Source organism: Rhinolophus ferrumequinum, chromosome 12, assembly GCF_004115265.2.
Source record: "Rhinolophus ferrumequinum isolate MPI-CBG mRhiFer1 chromosome 12, mRhiFer1_v1.p, whole genome shotgun sequence".
Classification (NCBI taxonomy): domain Eukaryota; kingdom Metazoa; phylum Chordata; class Mammalia; order Chiroptera; family Rhinolophidae; genus Rhinolophus; species Rhinolophus ferrumequinum.
The window spans coordinates 31301043-31313973 of NC_046295.1; the positions used below are offsets into that span (position 1 = coordinate 31301043).

The 12931-nt window shown below is 39.2% G+C and overlaps 1 protein-coding gene and 1 pseudogene across 3 annotated transcripts in view; one reads left to right on the forward strand and one right to left on the reverse strand.

Annotated features, from left to right (window-relative positions):
- The window catches only part of PLGRKT (plasminogen receptor with a C-terminal lysine), a 41868-nt gene that overhangs the window by 7826 nt on the left and 21111 nt on the right, over nucleotides 1-12931 (forward strand). The gene's annotated exons all lie outside the window — the stretch shown is intronic.
- LOC117032457 (tubulin epsilon chain-like) lies at nucleotides 11181-12466 on the reverse strand (annotated as a pseudogene).

The following is a 12931-nucleotide window of genomic DNA, read 5'->3' on the forward strand; positions in this document are numbered from 1 at the left end:
ACACAAATTCATATGTTAAAGTCCTAATTCCCACTACCTCAGAATGTGACCTTATTGGAGATTGAGTGTTTACAGAGATAATCAAGTGGAAATGAGGTCATTAGGGTGGACCCTAATCCAATACACCTGGTGTCCTTATAAAAAGGGGAAATTTGGACACAGTGACGCTCATGCAGGGAAAATACCATGTGAAAATGAAATTGGCCATTTACAAATCAAGGAGAGAGGCCTGAACACATCTTTCCCTCACAGCCCTCGCAAGGACGCAACGTTGCTGACACCTTAATTGTGGACTTCCAGCTTCCAGAACTGAGACAATACATTTCTGTTGCTTAAGCTACTCAGTTTTGTGGCACGTTGCTATGGTAGCCCTAGAAACTAACATAGGATGTATTTGGTGCTTGTGTCCGGCAGGTGGTGCTGCTGTACTTAGCAATGGCCTCTGGAGATTGGCTGTGATTTTTCTTTTTCTCTGGGATTCTATATTGTTTCTATTAGACCAGCTGGAAGAGGTCAGGGAATCCCTGAATGGCAGCGTGTCCTCTCATCACTATGAATATTTACAATATAAGCAAGTAACATCAATTTCTTTATACACATATATGCGGGGGACACAACTGTAGTGTCTTGAAGCCGTTCAAAGGTCATTTTAATTTCCCTTCCTTGCTGCAAACTTTGTCCGAACCCTATCAGTTGAATTCCAGTGATTTTTCTTCTGTGTGGGAACACAGACCAAAGAGTTTAACACAGGTACTTCAGGGGCTGTCGTAACAGTTTCAGGAATCACGCTGTCTCCCAGCTCGGGGAACCTGTGTGGTGCAAAGGGGCGAGGGCAGCTTTTTGCCCTTTGGCTCCTTATCGCAGAATAGGTGCTGCTTCCTACCCTGGGTACCCCTGGCCTCTGGAGAGCACTGGGGTTCAGGGGCATCATTCTTTTAGCATCTCCTGGTGCCATTGCTCTGTCCTGTGTCCATGTAAGAAACATCCAAACCTGTAGAGAATTTTTATGAGTTTATTTGAGCCAAACTGATGACATATGCCAGGAAGCAAAATCTCAATAGATTGAGAAAATGCTCTGGAGAATGGCAGTTTTGCGGCTTATTTTACACGTTAAAATAAAAGGAGAAGAGTAAGGAAAGTTACATGAAATGGTAATAGATTAAAGATGGGAGAAAGCAAAGCAGGGAAATCTCTGGGATTAGATAAAAAAGGCAAAATGGAAAAACACATACTTCTTTTAGATTGTTGGGTACAAGATAGTTAGTAATTAACATTGCAGCACACAGAGATGCTCTGTGGGGAGCAAGATGACAGCGAGGGCTTCTGTGGCCTCATGCTCTGGTGCAGCGGTTGTGCCACGAGGGGCTATAAAAGATTATTCTGAGAGTTCAAAGGCATGTTATCTGAGATACGAAAAGATAATAGAAAGAAGCTACAGGCCTAGGACGTGACTACCCACCATGATCTGCTTTCAGTTAGGAATTTTTGTGTTCAGACCATCCTGTGCGGTTACTTTCGCTCTCTGAGTTTGTAGGGTCCACCATGCAGGCTCCCCTGAGCTAGTCAGGTTTAGTATGTGGTCCCTTTTTCATCCATACATGTATCCTCAGCACTTTGGGCCAACTTGATGCTTAGCTCACCCTCCAGCCGTAAGGGACCAAGTAGACGTGGGTACCTCCATCCAACAGAGCCATAAACATCTGAATCCCTCCTCTCCCCTCCCTGATATTCGCCAGCACAGCCAGCCTTCTTCCCTGAAGCAGCTGGCGTTGGGGGAGAGATGGAGGGAGAGAATGGCTTGGTGCCAGCAAGCAAGCCTTTGCATCTACTCTCCGTCTCAAGGGGCCCCCACCACTAGGTTCAACAAACAGGCTTCTGCTGTTTCAGCCTACCCAAAGTTCTGTAACCTCAGTGCTGACACGTTATTTCAGCTTTGTGGACCCCCTGACCCATCTGCCGCAGCCATACTGCCTACCTCTTGGCTGGGGCGTGTGACTTGCTGCCCCACTGTCATGCCCCACTGTCCTTCCATCTCTCACCCCAGAGGAACATGTGCCACAACGAAAGCACCTGCTGGGTGGCCTGTTTCGACCCGACCTTTTGTTGCTCAGCCTCGTTTAACACACAGAACAGTGAGAGAGCCTTACTCTACCCTCCCACCCTCACTACCACCTAGGCGAGAGCAATCCTACCAGATGTCAGAGTATTCTCACATCCCATAACCTACCAAGAGGGTTCTTGTCCTTTCTCTTTCAGAATGCCGTGTCTCCATCAGCATCCCATCTTTGTCACCAAAACAGGCAGGTCCTGTGAAGGGCCTGGGATTTTACCCTACTTGCAAGTTAACAGATTAGCCCTTTAGTGTTTCATGGATGCTGGCAGCATGAAAATGACATGTTTTCTATGCACCCCAAACTGCACCGAGGAGATGGAGGTGGGCCTAGTTGGACACTGAGGGGGATGCAGTAGGTTTCTGACTTAACTGAGGAACAGTGAGCTGTGGAATCCACCACGTTTATGGTGAGTGGTCAGCAAGGCTGCTCTTGGGGAAGAGATATCATCATTCCTCAAACACAACCCTGAGAAATGGCCCCAGTAAAGAGAAGTCAGGGCCTGCATCCGTGGCCTCCCCAGCAAGAAAGTCCAGGAATGCTCAGGGCCCACGTGGATTGATTCTCCCAACATGTGTGTTGGTTAAGATGATTAGTTTTTCCTTCTTGATCAGGTACTTTATTACTTATCTTCTAATTTCAAGGAAGGAGACAAAGAAAATATAGAACACCATAGTTGAAGCAGCTTTCCAACCCTAAATCTGCTTGAGTTCTGATCCCAACTGGGGAAGCCGGGGGAGAAACACACTTATCTGCAGCATTTTGGAAGATCTACTTGGTCCATGAATGTTCCCCATTCAAAGGAATTAAACTTCTAACATTATTCTTAGGGTGTAGAGCTATTCTTCTTTATGGAAAACAAAAAAGCACCATGAAATATTTGATACATACAAGAGAATATATTTATAAGTTTTGAAGCATAATAAAATGAACACCAATGAACCCATCACTAAATTGAAGAATTATGTTCTCACAATACCCCTGAAATGACCTATGGGTTCCTCCTTACAGGTTAAGTGAACCCAAGCAGCTAAAGCTGGGCTGGAATTGACCAAGCCCTGAGGACTGATGTATCAGTGTTTCATTCCTACCCTGTTTCTCCGAAAATAAGACCTAGCTGGACAATCAGCTCTAATGCGTCTTTTGGAGCAAAAATTAATATAATACCTGGTCTTATTTTACTATAATAGAAGACCAGGCCTTATGTAATTATAATACAATACAATAATAATATAATATAATATAATATAATATAATATAATATAATATAATATAATATAATATAATATAATATAATATAATATAATACCGGGTCTTATATAATACAAGACCAAGTCTTATATTACTTTTTGTTCCAAAAGATGCATTTGAGCTGATTGTCCGGCTAGGTCTTATTTTCGGGGAAACACGGTATTTATGGCTAAATAACATTACATTGTATGGCTATACCACATTTTATTTAACCATTCACTGGTTCATGGACATTAAGGTTTTTGTTGTTTTTTTCCCACCTTTTGGCTATTGGGAATAGTGCTGCTATGGAAATTCTTATATAAGTTTTTGTTTGAACACTTGCTTTTCAATTCTTTTGAGTATATACATACCTAGGAGTGGAATTGCTAGATCATGTGATAATTTTATGTTGAACTAACTGAGGAACCACCAAAATGTTCAAGATGATGCCAACCTGCAGGTGTCTTTCTCTACCAAAGTTGGAACAGATGGAAATAAGTTCCTTTAACTGTATCATGAAGAGCTGGGTCTAAATGCAAAGAATATAATGAGTTATTTGATTTTTAAAGAGACTGTTAAAAATGTTCAGCAAGTCTCTTTAAATGTGGGGCAAGATATTAACATGTCTGGGATCACTTAGAGGAGTTAATGAAAATAACTCTTAAGATTTACTTTTCTGTACGCTGTCTATGTTCAGGAATGGTAGGAAAGTAAAATAATTAATAAAGGTCCCTGGTACCACAGGCTCTTACTTCTCTAAAGGTAAAAAAATGACAAAGAAAGGTCAAGCCACTAAGTCGATTCTTTGCTTCTTAGCCCTTCCAAGGTTCCAGGACCCTTTCTTTTATTTTTTTTTTAAAGTTTATTGCGGTGACAATGTTAGTACAGTTACATAGATTTCAGGTGTACAATTTTGTATACATTCTCTGTATATGTGTTCACTACCCAGAGTCAGTTCTCCTTCCATCATCATATATTTGATCCCTTTTATCATCATCTAACACCCTCTCTTCTCTTACCCTCTGGTAACCACTGATTTTTGTTTATTTGTTTGTCTTGTTCCTTTGTTGCTTTCAGTTTTATATCCCACATATCAGTTGAAATCATATGGTCCAGGACCCTTTCTACACTCAATTCTCCAAGGGTAACACACTGGTTTTAGGTTTGTTCACAAACTTAAATGAGGCCAATAAATCCAGTTGTAGCCTATCAGAAAGATTTTCTTTTTCTCCCTCAACTATAATTCTAGTTTCATAAATCTGATCAGAGTGAATTTTAATTCATTTTTAGTTCTTGATTGCTTGAGCAAGGGAGAGGATCATTTATTTATTAACTCAATACAGCATTTACTGAATGCCTAGTATATAGAGAGTTTGAGACACAAATTTGTTTATTCTTGAACAAATTAACTAAATGTAGAATAATAATGAAACCATATTTTAAGAAATGTTTTAGTTGAAATAATTTTAGATTTGCAGAAAAGTTGCAAACTAGTAGAGAGAGTTTACATATACCCTTTGTCTAGCTTCCTCTGATGGTAACAATTTACAATGCTCAAAACCAGGAAATTCGTATTATTAGTACAATACTATGAACTAAATTACTGATCTTTTTAAAATTTCACCAGTTTTTCTCTGAATGTCCCTTTTATGTTCCAGGACCCAACCCCACGATCTTGCACTGCATTTAATTGCTGTCTCCTCCACTCTGTGACAGTTTCTGATTCTTTCCCTGGCTTTCATGATAAGTACTTTTGATAAATACTGGTCAGGTATTTAGTAGTGCTCTCACTTTGGATTTTTCCAATGTTTTATCATGATTCGATTGAGGTTGTGCATTTTTTACATATTATTCTTAAACCACAGAATGCTGTTGTATCTTTGTCACTGCGTCGTATCAAAGAACACTTGATGATATATCTTATTTCTGGTGATGTTAACCTTGATCTCAATGAAGGTGGTGGCCACCAGGTTTCTCCACTCACGTAAATGTATTTTTCTTTTCTAACTGATAAAAACCTTTGGGTAGATATGTTGAGAATGTTAGTGTCTTGCTTCTCCTCATTCTGTTGCCCACTCATTTTAGCACCCACTGGTGGTTCTTACGTGCAACACTTATTACTATGATGTTTGCCTGATTGTGCTTTATCTCCTTCATTCCGTTTATATTTGTTTATTGGGAAAGCTTTTCCTTCTCCACATAGTTATTCAATTATTTATATAAATATGGTCTCATGGACATTTTATTCTATGGGTTATAATCTAGTACCATCATTATTTTATATTATGGCTTAAGTTGTTGTTTTGGCTATTGGGAATTCCTTCCAGTTGGCTCCTACGTCCTTTTGACATACCCCATTATTAAAAAATATTTGCTTATTTTCTGTGATCATAAGATATTCCATTTATACTGTCCTTGCCCCAGACCTGGAATTAATCACTTATTCAAGGAGTCTTGGTTCGTTTTGTTGGAGGATGGCATCAAGATCTAGGCTCTAGGCATTCCTAGATTCTCTCAGCAAGGATATGTACATATACTAACTAGCATGTGCATATACTTATATTATTTCTATATCTACCTGTAAGTATATATATTCTAAACCATGAGTTTATACTGATATGTATGATTCCAATCCAGCATGACATTTAATTTGAGCCTTTCCCCTTTATTTGCAAGTTCTTTCCCAGACAGTGAGAAACCTTTCCTAGACGCTACCTGAATTTCTGACTCTCTTGCCTCCATCTTTCACTTATAAGGACCCTTGTGATTACATTGGGCTCATCTGGATAATCTCAGATAATCTCCCCATCTCAAAATCCTTAACTTAATCACACCTTCAAAGTCCCTTTTTGCTATGTAAGGTAACATAGCCATAGGTTCAGGATATGGACTTCTTTGGGGGGGGGCATTATTCTGCCTACCACAGCTACTTATTATTTCCAATATTTTGCTATTACAAACAGAGCTACAATGAATAACCTTTGGTACTGTTGGAGGTCTATCTTCAGGGTATATTTTTAGAAGTGGGATGGGTCAAAGGCAGGTGTTTATGTAGTTTTGTTAGATATTGCCACATTTCCCTTCTGAAAGGTTGTACCGAGTTGAGAGCGCCTATTTTCCCAAAGTCTCACCAACAGAGTTTGTCTTGCTTTTTAGTTTTTGCCAGTCTGATAGGCAAGAAGTTGTATCTCGGTCTTATTTTCATTTACATTTCTTTATTAGTGAACTTGAACATTTTCTTAGATATTTGAGGGCCATTTATATATCTTGTTTTTGTGAATTGTCTGTTCATTTTTTTTCCAATCCCTTGTCCCTCAATTTTAAGAGTTCTTTATACATTAAGGATACTGACCTCTTGTCTGTGGAATATATTGCCAACATTTTCTTCCAGATTATCATTTGTCTTTGACTTTGTTTATGGTGTGGTTTTTTTTTGCCATGAAAATTTTAAAAAATGTTTTATGTATTCAAATTAACAATACTTTATTTTATTGCCTCTGCATTTTGAGTCTTTATTTAGAAAGCCTTTCCCTGTACCAAAGTTAAAGATGTAGTCACCATGTCTCCCTATGCTACTTGTATAGCTTCATTTATTTACATTCAGATCTCTAATTCATTTGGAGTTTGTTCTTGTGTATGGTGTGAGATGTGGATTTAATTTTACCTTGTCCCAAAGGGTGACCTAGTAGTACCTACAACATTTATTAAAAAGTCCATCTTTATTCCCAGTGATTTGAGATGTCACCTTTACCAAGCTTTTATATGTACCTGCTATTCAACTGGCCACTTGGTCTCTTCATGTACCAGTACCAGATTATCGTAATTATAGATGCTTTTTAGTATGTTTTGATGCCTAATGAAGCTAATACATACCATTGTAGTTTATCCTTTCAATATTTCCTTTTCAATGTTTACTACCTGTTTGCTTTTTCATAGAAACTTTAGTTCAACTTGTCCAACTCTATAAAAGAGTTTGATTTTTTTTATTGGGTTTGCATCATTGATAAGTTTATTAGGAAGACCTGTTGAGTCATCCTATCCAAGAATGGATGTTTTTCTATTCGTTTGAGTCTATTTTTATGTATTTCAGGAGTTCATAAATGAATTATAGACTAAACCAGTTTTGTGTGTGTGTGTGTGTGTGTGTGTGTGTAAAAAAGAAAATTTTATGTTACAGTTTCCTGTAAATGATTATGAAAACATTCTTGCGGTTGAAGTCCTTGTGTACCTGGCAAGGGACTCTGTTAGCAGTGCATATGATGGAGGGACAGTCTTACTCTGCAACGTGCAAGACTGAAGAGTAGGAAGAGAGAGAATTCCAGAACTTCCAGGCAGGTTGGGGTGGCACCATGGGAAATCTAGAAGGGAAAACAGGGCCCCAGACTGCTGCCTGCTGGATTTAAGGCCAGTATATGATTGCTCCTTGTGTGCAATGGGACGTTCACAGGCATTAGAGTCAGACACACCTGGGGCCAACCCTGGCTCTCTCACCTGCTGGTTATATTGACGTTGAATGAATGACATAGGCTCTCTGAGCCTCAGCTTCATCGCTAAAATGGGGAGAAGGATACCCACATACTAGCTTGTATGGCAGAGGAGATGCTCAATAAATGTTCCTTTCTTTCCCATTTATCTACTTTCCTCTCTCTTATTTGCTCATTGTCACTACTTTATTCTGTCTTTCATGTCTAATTTAGTTCTCCATTTTTCATTCTTTATCATTTTTTATCTTTCCCCATCTCTGTATCTTCAATGCTGTGGTCATGCATATGCTTTCCTAGTTCCCGTTCCCCTCTGCCTTGCAGGATGTTTAGCACTTCAAATAATCAATCCTGGTCGTGGGACCAGGGGGCCAATGAGCCTGTCAGCCCCACAGCCTCTCGAGGGTAGTCCCCAGCCCACTGGGAATGCTCAGCCCTGAGACACTACGAGACATTTGCAAGTGTCCCCTCTAGAGCCATGGCAGAACCTAAGTCATTCCAAAAGGTTCCTGTCACCTGACCCAGAGGACATAGATGTATTCCTATGTGCCCACCTTAGTACAAAAAGGAATTGTTTCCTGTTCATTCCTTTTGCACATATGATATTTCAGGATTGTTATGCTTTTTTTCCCCCTGGGAAATTTCAGAACAACAAAAGAAATCTGAGTTTAAAATGAATTCACTAAATACCAATTTACTTGTGATGTATTTGGGACATTGCAAAGGACTCGGCACACATTTAGGAAGGTACTGAGTAGCATTGTCCTGGAGATGCAGAGTACTTTGGGGGAACATAATTCCTCTCTCCTAGGAACCACGTACTTAAATTGGGTGACTATAATAGCAATTTAAAATATGCTTTTATTATAATCATTGAATAAAAATATTTCCCGTTTCCAATTTTTCTTGGCAAGAGATTTGACACCTATTTCAGTACTTAGCATTTACTTCACAACTATTGATTGGTACATAACCATAATTTCTCATTAAAATGTAACAAAACAGCAATTTAAAACTTGTTGCCATCTTTAATACTTTCTAAGACTTTTGGCTTGGATTCAAACCAGAACTCTGAAAACATTCTCTCACGCAGAATCAAACCATCAGTACATACAAATCAGGTGGCCACTTTGTCAGCCCTTCTCTGTTTGACCCCCTCTCCCTACTCCTCCTAGATTCATTCTCTGCCCTTCTCTGCCCTGCATCCTGGGGGTCTGACCCTCAGCCCTGCATCTCCAGGTCCCCTCACCCTTGGGCTTCAGGTCAGACTCAGCCAGTGGGAGACACCAGCCTGGAAGGTGGCAAGATGGTGAGTTCAGGTATGTGGCTCTGGAGGTGGCAGTGGGTTCCTACAGCCTTTGCTCTTTTCAGGCCTTGTCTCTCCCGTAGAGCCATCTCTCATAGGCTCTGGTGAACACTGTGTCTGCCCCTTTCCCCTTTTAGCCTAGGAGTGTTAATGGCTTCCTGATGCTTCTCAGCCCCTGGGGGCCTCACTACCCCTTGTGGTTTACGTTAAACCCTGCCCACAAAGAGTACAATCCTGTCAGTTAAACTCTTGGAGGGAGTGTGCTCTCTACCTCCTGTCAACACCATGCAAACAAAAGGATGGGAGTATTCATGTTTTTGTTATGAACAACTATCTAAAATGTAAAAGGTATCCGCATTTATCATTATCACTAAAAATACACTTTTTAATTAATATGCATTAAACTGTAACAATGCTTCTGGCAACTACAGATTTAGTGTGATGCTCTCAAAACTGTATGAGATACATTCTAAAGTTACAAATTGAGATTTTGTGTCAGACTTTGTTCTAAGCTCAACTGAGCTCTCTAACTAGGTGATAACTTCTTTTCCAATTCCCACCTTGGGTGTGTACATCATATGAAATGAGAAGAGTCACTGCTGACCAAAGAGAAAAGACCTAAAACTCAAGCATGTTACGTGGAATTTACAACAGAGCAGCTGCTTCTTTAATAACATTGACGTCTCCTTTCAGATACAGATACTGGAACTACAGAGAGTTATAAAACCACAACTTATGTACATATCTAGCACAAAGTTAAGCTAATAAATACTAGCTTCCATAAATACCTAGTTACTTCAGCCATGTAACAGCTAACAATATAACATCAGGCTGAAGTAAGTAATGCTGATTTATTTCATCCATGAGGAATACACATTGGTCCCTAGGTGAAAGGCTCTGAAAAAAAAACTGAAGATAAAATATTCTTGTTCATTTGTGAGCTTATTGAACTGGAGCCATTTCTAATCTTTCTCTGGGGTACAGGCCATAGCACTGTACGACATATGAACCACTGTCATTTTCTACTGTGGATCTGCATTCCAAATGCCATGCAACAGACAATCACGTTAAAGTTTCAGTGTGAAAAATTTCAGCTTCACGTAGAGAAGCATAATCTAAAACATAATTTTTCCAGCCCTTCCTACATTCAAACTTATTGTTTAAATTATTATTTCTTTGTTTTTGGTGAGCTTCTGTTCTTTTCCACGTTTGACTTTATAGTAATGTTTATGCCACAGAGTGGATGACAGAACACTAAACTTTTGTATTTGAAAATGACAGCCTTAAATGCTCATATCAATCACACACACACACACACACACACACACACACACACACACACACAAAGAGGTACAATCAACTCCAGCAATAGCAAATTTTCTTTCCTTTCAAAAATAAGATTTTAAAGTCAAAACATCTTTGTTGTTTAAAATTATGGACAATTTGTTATAAAAGCAACTGGTTTGATAATAAAGCATTATATTTAAAAATAATTTACTACAAATACATTTTAAAATAAATGTTAATTGATTCTTTTGAGTGTAAACAAGTGGTTATCCAAAGAAGAAACAAAATCTTCTTCATAGTTGTGATAAAATCTATCCCCGAAGTTGTTGGGTATTACACAGAAATATTTATATTGTGTTCTTCAACTCCCTGTAAGTACTTTCAAAGAACCAGCTGAATCTAAACAGAATATAAAAACATAACTTATAAATAAATATAAAAATATATATGTACAAGATTTTTACCGAATACATGATTACCTTGTATAAATGCCTAAATATGAGTTCATAAATAAAGTAAAATGCTGAAGAACTCTGTTCTCTCAATTATAGAAAATGGGGGTTTTCTGAAGACAAGTGTTTGAAGTTCAGGTACTAGGACTTTATGAATTTCACACAACAAATTTGATTAAATGGAACCACTCATTCAGATAAAAATACTTCCTAACATGAAAAACACAAACGGGGCTTTCTGAATCACAAAAATTATGAAGATGACAAAAACAATGTGAAATTAAGAAAAAGTATATTTTGGGTTTCTTTTTTACACAGCTATGCTTAGTCTAGATAAATCTTTCACAGGCATGCTTTCTGTGGCATCCAGTTGGTTATATTCCTGTATGAGTGCTGAAAAACATGACACAGCTTCTGTGAAAAAGCTTTCCTCCATCCCTTCAATTTGTAGATGGTGATGAAGAGAGCCTGTTTTGTATAGAGTCTCATGAATCTCTCGCTAACTTCCATGAAAGCAGGCTTCACATACAAACATGTGTTATTTGCAAAAGCTAAAAATGAATGGGACTGGCCCACAGGAGGTACGGAATACACGCCGGTCCTCCAGCCTTCTTGATTCCACGAGACAAACCATAGAGAAGGTTTCAATCTTTCTGTATTTCTGTGAAGATCTCAAATCTGGACATTTCCTTTAACCATGAGGGCACAAGTGAGGTAGAAACCATGTTTGGGGTCAACCCCAATTAGCTCGTGATCTTTACTGAAGGCATCTGAAAACATCTGGTCCAACCTTCAAGGAGGAATGTTAACATCTGCCAGTGCAGACAGAGGTGTTAGGCTCAACACAAGATAATGCAGTTGAGGAAAAGGAACTAAGTTCACGCTGATTTCATTAAGGTCCCTATTAAGGGATCCTTCAAAGCTCGCAGAGTGTGTTAGGTTAAGCAGCATATTGGCCACAGTGTTGGTCATTGCATCAAAGGGCTTCTGCTGCCACTTTTTAAAAGCCCCAGCACTCGAAGTATCCAGACTCTTTGGCTTTATAGTTGTACCCAACTTTCCAGAATTCACCATGAGGTCAATTTTGCTAATGATGTCAAATAAAGACAGAAGGATATATTGAAGTCACGAGTCTGTATTCTTCTGGGGATTCATCCTGAAGCGCTTTTTAAAGAAATGTGCCAAGTCCAGATCCTGTTCCTCCTCCCATGAAATGTATTATTAAAAAAAAAAAAAAAACCCTGCAGACAACCACTGCTCTGTGGACTTTCTGAGTTTCTCTAAAATCTGTTCTTGATGAAGACTGCCAAAAATTTTGTGACCCAAAGCCCAATTATTCCCTGAGCCAGGAACTGATAAGTGATGAGCTGCTTGCTGTCAAACATCTCAAAGGTCCCTGCAGAATTTCATTTACTACCTCTTCCTCCAGGTCAATCAAGACAGCCTGCTATCCACATTTCTAAAGAAGCTGCTTATTGCCTCATCATAAATTCCTCTCTGGTTAACTGTGGCATGCTCCCACAGTGCCACGTCCCAAAAGTAGCAGCTGAAATGGTTTCTGCACTGGCCGACCTGTACGACCACCGAGTGGGTCATGCTGCAGGGAGGCCCCCCCAGGGCACTTGGGAGCCTGCACTGGCCTTTGCATCAAAACATTTTAAAATTCTAACCCGATTACGTTATGATCTATCTAACTTGGTTTTTAGGGTTTTTGATGGTAAAGTCTCCCAATAGCCTCCTTCTCCTATACTTGTGCTTAAACTTAGGCATGAATTTGCAAAGCAATGCCTCAGAATGTTTCTGGGAAAATTACATTCTGCTGCTGCCTAGCACTGTAATCGACATGTCGGCATTTCTGTTTGCTTCTTACTAATGTTTACGTACAGGATAGAACCCCAAAGAGAATATTCTGATACTGATTTACTTATTCATTGCTTACTGAGCAATGACAGCATACCAGGCGTTGTGCTAGTCAATGAGCATATAAAGATGAAAGACAAAGTTGAGTCGTTTTATAATATTGATGTATTCCGAAATGGTTCACATTATTTCATGCAGTGC